The following is a 7,363-nucleotide window of genomic DNA, read 5'->3' on the forward strand; positions in this document are numbered from 1 at the left end:
CTGAACACTTGACAGAGACAAAAGAAGTGGGTTGTAAAGTAAATTGCCCAAAGATTATGTGAGATTTTAATCTAAATGTTTCTTCTGTGTGATAACAGTATGCAACAAATAAACTGTGACGTGTGCAACTACTATATTTGAGAAAAACTTGTACCTTGCTGAAACAAAAAACCAGTTTAATATGTGCTGTGAAAACCAAAAATTATTAAGAAAATATCTGTTAACAATTTGTTTATGTGTATCCCCTGAACTTAAGTAATTCCTTAACTATTTTTATAACTTTGACTTGAGGTTTTCCACAGAGGGTGAAGGAACTGTTCATGCATATGAACAAGAGCTCTGAAAGAGTTTTATAGCTGTAAAAAGAATAATTCCACCACATCATAAGTATTGTATCACAGGTTGAGTAACAAATATTATACATTCTTATGTTAAATAGAACAGTTTATAAGAACTTAGCCTGGAAGCCTTGTGCATATAAGTAATTATACACATGTGAACAGTCTCTAGAATTTTCATGATTAGAGACTAAGTGGGTAATTTTTTATTTTTTTTTTTTTTTTTTTTACCATCACAACTTTCAAGAGGCAAAGATTTTCAGATTACTTTTGACACTTTCATTATCATTCATGTTGTCTTTGCCAGCAGTTTTGATTTGCACGTTACCACTTTTTTCATTTTGTTTTAGAATGCAAAACAGTTTCACTGAAACCAGAAGTATTTTTTCAAGGGTTAACCATGGATTAACGATGTGAAATTTCTAAAAGAATATATTTAAATGGTATACCCCTAGTGACTATGTACTGTGAGTGGTGTTATAACTGTCTCTGAAGTATAATTCAGGTACAACAGTAATAGAGACAGCATTTCTATGTCCAGGGTGAATGGCATCTTTCAACAGATAGAAAACATTTCTCAGAGCTGTCTCTTTGAAGAGCACTGTATTCACTTGAAAAAGTGTTTTATGATTACTGAACAATACTAAACGTGGTTGAATCCTTTCTAAAGGACTTTTGATGTATTACTTGTTTAGTTATTCGAGGAAAACATCACATTTGTTGTCTTTGAGATCCCTGAGAAGATTGAGAAACCTTTGCTGACCTTGTGTTTTATTTTGTGGCTAGGTTTTATATTGACACATGACTATTAACAACTTGAGGAGTTACTAATACTAAGCTTAAAGTCTTGTTCATCATACTGAGGAGGGAATTAACAGGTTATAGCAAAAACTGTCACTAAATCTTTTTTTTTGTTTATTACTGAAACAGAAAGAGTAGGAAGCAAAAATAAATTAGATAAAGTGTGAAATAAGCTGTTGAAGTAAGAAAAATTAATATAAAGAGAAGCTGAGCAAACAAGCAGCGTTATACAATTGCCAGCTCAAACAAAATTACTTATTCTGCCTTGCTAGCTTCCATTTCTTCATACACATTCTGTCCTTCTAGAATTTAAGTTTAGAAACTGCTCACAGTGGTATATCACCTGGATGATTAAGTGGGAGTTTTGTCATTTTCATAGATCAAGGGGGAAAGGTAAATCAGTATCATGAGCCTTACTGTCTTCTACAAACTATATCTGAGCCTATTGTGGGTTTGGGAACACTGCAGACAGAGGAGAATGTTTAAAGATCTATTCCTTGCTTTACTGATAATACTCTAAATGAAGAAAATGGCTGAGCTCATATTTGCAGAATAAACTTTAAAAGCAACTGTTAATGATTCCTTTTATGTGAGGTTCTGTGTTATCAAAAACACTCAATACTTGGTACAGCCTCTGATGATTTCAAAACCAATTAAGTCTTAGTGTTTTTCCATGAATTCTAATTGCACAGTTCCACATTTCTTAAAGGGCCCATTGGCAAGTTCTGCATAGCATTTCATCGTGGAATTGTGTCATCACTGTTTCTGTCAAGTTATATTCCACTGATTTCAGGAGAGTATTAACAACCTAAAACTAGAATATTGACTACACTCAACAATCATATTATTTCACTGTAAGCATTTAAACCTCTTCCATTCCCCCACACTCAGCACCTTACCCCACCCCTGGCTCATTCTCATCCAGCTTCATGCTAAAGAGTCTCAATCTCAATTCTTCCTACTCATTTTAACCACTTCCATGTTAACTTTATGCATTTTTTGAACTCGGTTTTGTTTGGGGTTTTTTTTGCCTTTCTACACTTGGTAAGAACCATACTGTCTGGATTTTAATACATTAATCTCTACTGCAGTCAATTCTTTTTTGTAGTCCCTTTCCAGTTCAGTGATTTCCATTAAAAACATGTCTTCTCTCTTCCCCATATTTAAACAAAAAGAAAGCCAAATAAAATATTTACTTAGACTGAGAAAACAGTCACAGAAGAGAATACAAGGGAATATGGAAAGGTGTTAAAATTGCTGCTGCAAAGGAAAAAAAACAAACACACAAGAGCAGAATATTCAAAGGTGAGTATAAAAAATATACAACCAGAAAGAGAATTTTCTCTCTAATTTAAACTATTTTGCAAGCTCTGTTAAAGGAATATGCTATTTCCCTCATTGTCATGGGAAGTATGACTCCTGTACAGAAAAAATCAAAGTATTAAGTAGACAGCCTGCATTTGGTCAGCACAATGAGAATAGAGAAATGGGTGAACTGGAATCAGTATGAATTTCAGAGTTTGATAAATAACAAAGCACTGTAACAACACACATAAACAGGCAACAGCCTTGCAAGATAAGAATACCAATTGACAATCCAGATGTGCAGGTGTGTTCTGGCTTTTGGCAGAACTCAACTTTAATTGCAGGAGTAGCTCAACTTCTACAGACAATGCTAGTAAATGGTACGTACCAGGCAGTGTCCGGAACTGCCCAGAAGGGAGGGGAGCAGAGTGACACATTGTCACAACGCTGCAAAATGCTAGCACCATGGAAATCCCTATTCTTAACGTTTTAAATGCAGACATGATGGAAGCAGAAGCAGTCACAAATAATAAAACATTTCTGGCCCCTCAGTGTACCAGTATGCAGTAATACAGACTGCCTCATCTAGGAGATTTGCTTGTTACTCACTGGACTGTTAACATTTTGGAATAATCTACATCATCAATGACCTCTCAACAGCACTTGTTAGGGACCAATATCCTCAAGAATCACAGGACAAAGAAATGGACAGGGCAAGGAAATGGGTCGTGTAGTAAGCGGTACAGTTTGAGGTAAGCGACCTCACTCTATAATTACATGTAACAAGTTAGGCCCCTTAGTGTGATCTACCACTAGAAGCACCAATTTAATACACTGATAACAAAGCTGAGTATTAACTCAGTTATTAACTCAGCTATCTCAGCAACTCTGGTGTCAGACTACAGACTTCAGAAAGTATCTGTTTCCAATCAGAATTTATTGCCCTGAACCTTACCCACCCCAATCCCCTCAAGTTCAAAGTTAGCTTCCAATTAATCTTTAAAATCAAAATTATGAGGTAGCACGCTTAAAAGTCAGCTACAATATGCAACATTTCACATTCCTACTCTCAAACACAGATAAGATTAGTTATCTTTTCTCCTTGCAAAATTTCAAAGATAATTTTCTAATCATCCTAGAAAATGCTTTAACAACTAGGTATACTATTCTATAGTGAGAGTTTATTACCAATCAAATCAGAGTAGCGCAATGAGAAATAAAACCAAACCTTAAAACACCTTCCCCCCACCCCTCCCTTCTTCCCAGATAACTTTACTCCCAATTTTTCTACCTCCTCCCCCACCAGAGGCACAGGGGGACAGGGAACAGGGGTTGCGGTCAGTTCATTACCCTTGTTTCTGCTGCTCCTTCCTTCTCAGCAGGAGCACTCATCACACTCTTCCCTTTCTCCAGCATGGGATTCCTCCCATGAGAGACAGTTCTCCACAAACTTCCTCCAACGTGAGTCTTTACCACAGGCTGCAGTTCTCCATGAAGTTCTTCAAGCCCCTTCCACGGCCTGCAGTCCTTTAGGAGCAGATTGCTCCAGCATGGGTCCCCCATGGGTTCACAAATCCTACCAGCAAACCTGCTCTAGCATGGGCTCCTCTCTCCACAGGGCCACAAGTTCTGCCAGCAGCCTGCTCCAGCAAGGGCTTCCCACAGGGCCACAAGCACCTGCTCTGGTGTGGGGTCCTCCACAGACTGCAGGTGGGTATCTGCTCCACAGGTGCAGGGGCATCGCCTGCCTCACCATGGTCTTCATCACAGGCTGCAGGGGAATCTCTATTCCAGTGCCTGGAGCACCTCCTCCCCCTCCTTCTTCACTGACCTTGGTGTCTGCAGAGTTGTTTTCTTTCACATATTCTCACTCCACTCTCTGGCTGAAGTTGCCATTGTGCAGGCTTTTTCCCCTTCTTAAACATATTACCACAGCAGCACTACCAGCATCACCAATGGGCTCGGTCTTGGCCAGCAGTGGGTCCACCTTGAGGCCGGCTGGGATTGGCTCTATCAGACACAGGGGAAGCTTCTAGCAGCTCTTCACAGAAGCCACCCCTGTAGTCTCACCACTACCAAAACCATGCCATGCAAACCCTCTACAAGGACTATGATAGTGCTCTGCGACAGCAGCACAAGTCTGGCAAATGTAACAGTGAAAGTGCCTTAGAACATGACAGTGAAGAGGAACTATGGGTTTCTTTTTTTCCAAGAGTGCCAAAGGACCATCAGCATCATAACTGTCCTTCAGGATAATGGGGGAACTCTGAAGGTCTCAAAATAAGCTTTATAATAAAGAATAACACCAGACAGATTCTTCACCCACATAATTTAATGCTGAGTATTCAAACGAGCAGCTGCTCCTACTCTCCACACTACTGTCTGCCACAGAAACACACTGCCACTTCGTTTACCTCATCCTTTTCTCCCTCAGCTCTAAGATTTTACTATTGAAATGCCTATTGGAATTGAGCAGAACAGAGTCTGTATTTTTGTATTTCATGCAGCTCCAGGGCTTCTCTGCAGAAGAGAGAGGCACCAGAACATAAAGGATATCAGAAGCTGCCGTTTCACTGCCACAGGCACTACAGCTTACCTACTTTCTCGTCCCAGTACAGCCCTCCAAGGCCTTCCTCCCAGATTTGTGTCCAAGTCAGACCCATCTGAGGTATGCTATCTGCATCATCAGCCTCCCCAGCTCTTCGCTCTGATGGATAAAAACCACGCAGTACTCTGAGGAACACTTCTCCAGATGGAGACAAGTGTTAGACCTTTTGCCCTCCCACTCCATGCTCTGGCAGGCACCCATACCAGCACACTCTCAGTACTTGGTCCTGTTGCTGACCGTCACATATTCCAGTACTGCCTGCCAGGCAACCTTCATTCTCTTACTCAGAGAACCAGCTGAAATGCTAATTCCTTCTCATACTTTCTACATTTCCACCTATCTTTTCAGTTGGAGAGTGTGGATCTATTACCTCCCTCCACTCATCTGGTGCCCCTGCTGGGTAGCAGTAAGAGCTTCTCCACAAGGGAAGGCAAGCCAGGAGCCAAGGGAAAACACAGCACAGTCCCACAGGATATGAGACCAGCCCACTCATGGTAGGATCAACAACGAGACAGGACCAACATCAAGACTACAGCATCAGTCCAACGTCAGCCAGAAACAAGGTCAGAAACAGAACTGGCAACAGGCACACCCCCAACATAACTCAAGCAAAGACAAATCAGGGCTCTTCTAAGACAGACCAGAGAAGTTCTGTGTTTCTTCACATACAAAATTCACCAAAAGCTGATTTGGATCTCTGCTAACTTTGCTGATTACAGTGAAGTCAATGCTAATTTCAACGATTATAATAGGAGGTGACTGGCCCTAGTGATTTGCTTGTTCTCATGCCTTGATCATCTCTGTGCTGCTTTCATGCAAAGTATAATATAACTTCATTTACTCTTTAAAAATGCATATATTGAAGAAAAATACAGAAAATGTGAGGAAAGGGAGGCCAGTCCCAGAGGATGTAACAGACAGAACCAGGTAAACTGCTTCTAAGACTGTCTGACTGGCTCTGAATGCTGATCGGTGTGAACTATCCTGATCTTGTCAGAGCTGCTCCTCTGCAGTTTTCACAGCCTGCTTATCTGGGTGGCAGCTTAAAGTCTCTAACTCTCAAAAATGTGAGTAAACACCTGTAAAGCCTCAGAGCAGCATCTTTTCTTCTGAGTAAACACCTGTAAAACCTTAGAGCAGCATGTTTTCTAGGCTGAGGTGTCTCCATCAAGGTGAGAGAAGGACAGCCCAGGGGGAATGGGAAAGTAGTCTTGGATGGAGCCTGACCCATGTACTGATGCTCAGTTCCCACTCGCCAGGAAGCAAAGTCAACACATGGAGCAACAGCAGAAGGCTTCTCAATGTATCTTGGTCCTTGTTGGTGCCTGGGCATCCCTTAGTTCTTATAGGGCTTTCTGATAGGACCTCTCCAGTTCCTTTTTCAAGAAGCATTCCCTTCCCTAAAGCACTGCTCTCCCCAGCACAAGCAGCCTTTGTGCCCAGGGTATACTCTTGTCAAAAGACTAAAGTGGGACTGAGTGAAGTCTCCGTTCCCCTGTAAATCTAAATTGTAAATGTGTGGCTGAACATCCCACCAATGCAACGGATGACAGCAGGCTCCCCGTGGACCAGCAAAATCCTGGGCTGATCCTCATCGCCACTCTGCCTTCTGGTTAAAAATATCTGACCTTGTAAAACTTCACAGCTCTCTCTGAGCAGCCCCTCCCTGTCCCATGAAACACCCGGTAAGGTCTGCTGAGGCCCAGGCAGTTCTGCCTGTCTCCACGTGTGCCCGCCCTTGACCTGATGGCCTCCTGATATTGGCTCTCCCTAATTTTAATCTTCTTCCACTGCTTGATAACCTATTTGTAACGCACCTACAAGGACACACACGCTCGTTTTCCTCTCTCTGCAAGATCACCTCCGGGGTGGGACGGGACAGGGTGTGCTCATCATCGCCACCCCCTTCCCCCCGCCAAGGTCTGCGACGCCGCGGTGATGGGGGGGGACGTACTGCAGCCTCCCCCCTAGTGCGGGCTGCTGCTCGCCATCTCCAGCGATGGGATTTGCTCTGCTTGGGGCAGAAGTCGCAGTGACTGCTCTGCAGTGCCGACACACCTCCCCGGGCCTGCTCCTTATCGGGGCGGGGGGAATATTGAGCACTTTATGTCAGTAAGGGATGAAATAAGTCAGCGCTCCCCCAAGGGGAAAAAAGAGCTCTCATGCACCTGCGGGAGGCTAAGCCGCTGTGCTCCACCGCCCGCAGCGGTGCAAGAAAACCCTGGGTGAAGCGGCAGCTCGGGGTTTCCCCGACACCCCCCGCCCAGCCGGGCCGGTCCGGGCGGGGCTGCCCGGGGAAGGGGCCGCCGCC

The sequence above is a fragment of the Athene cunicularia genome (genome assembly GCF_003259725.1).
Source record: "Athene cunicularia isolate RWA chromosome 4 unlocalized genomic scaffold, athCun1 chr4_part1, whole genome shotgun sequence".
Lineage (NCBI taxonomy): Eukaryota > Metazoa > Chordata > Aves > Strigiformes > Strigidae > Athene > Athene cunicularia.